The sequence below is a fragment of the Tamandua tetradactyla genome, chromosome X (genome assembly GCF_023851605.1).
Source record: "Tamandua tetradactyla isolate mTamTet1 chromosome X, mTamTet1.pri, whole genome shotgun sequence".
Lineage (NCBI taxonomy): Eukaryota > Metazoa > Chordata > Mammalia > Pilosa > Myrmecophagidae > Tamandua > Tamandua tetradactyla.
Window position 1 is genome coordinate 173,524,735 of NC_135353.1, and position 1,040 is coordinate 173,525,774.

The window sequence follows — 1,040 nt, forward strand, 5'->3', positions numbered from 1 at the left end:
ATGTGTCCATACTGGAAATTAGGGTAAGTTATTTAAATTCTCTGTGCTCCACTATTACCTGCAAACTAAACATAACACTTAGCTCACACTGATATTGAAATGTAATAATAAAATACTAGCTTTAATAATGAATTGAATAAAGATGGAATATCCACATAATCTCATGAAACAGAGTGGGTGCCCAGCCAATGCAGCTCAACAATTGTCATGTTGTTGGGTTTTACAAAAGACTCACCTATGACTCAAACCTATGACTCCAGGCATGGGATCCTGTCTAAACTCCCCTCGTGGGCTGGAAGTGGGGCTGGACAACGGATGTGCCGGGCTTCCAGCCCAAGAAGGAGAGGGCAGTGGGACTTCAGTCTATGCTGGGTCCCCTTTGGTGGATCAGCTGCTGCAAGGGAGTAGCTGATAGCTGTGTGGGAGCATCAAGCACGGGGTGTGGCGTGGAGCGCCATCATGTACTGATATTTCTCATTGGGTTCTCCCACTTCCACAGGTTCTCTTTTTCCTTCTCCTTGCTTTAATATATATTTTTAAAGGCTGCTCCCTGTCATCCATTTCATTTTTCCCAAAATGTGCTGTTACAGTGGAAGCAGAGCCAACTTTTGCTCAGGTGTCGTTGCTCCCGTTTCTGACGATTTCCTGAGTCAAGGAGCAGGGCTCGACTTAGCTATGTAGTTGCAAAATGGTCTTCAAGAATCAAGGCTGCTGGAACACAGCTCACCTGTTTCAGGTACTTCCCTCCAGCCTCTCCAAAAACACCATAAACTAAAAAGGGAAATCTACAGAATGCGTAAGAGTCACCTCCAGGATAACCTCTCGACTCGGTTAGAAATTGTCGGGCGTTTTTGCTGCTCAGGGAAATGAACTGCTCCGAATCTCGCGGGCAGCCCAGGGGCATGTTGCATTGCTCTCTGCCACAGCGATCTGCAGATTCCCAATTAAATAATCAGAGACGCACATAGTTTCGCTGCACACTTCTGTGGGTATCTGCTGCGGGCGCAGGGGCGAGGCTGCATTTGAAGGGCAACGCGTAG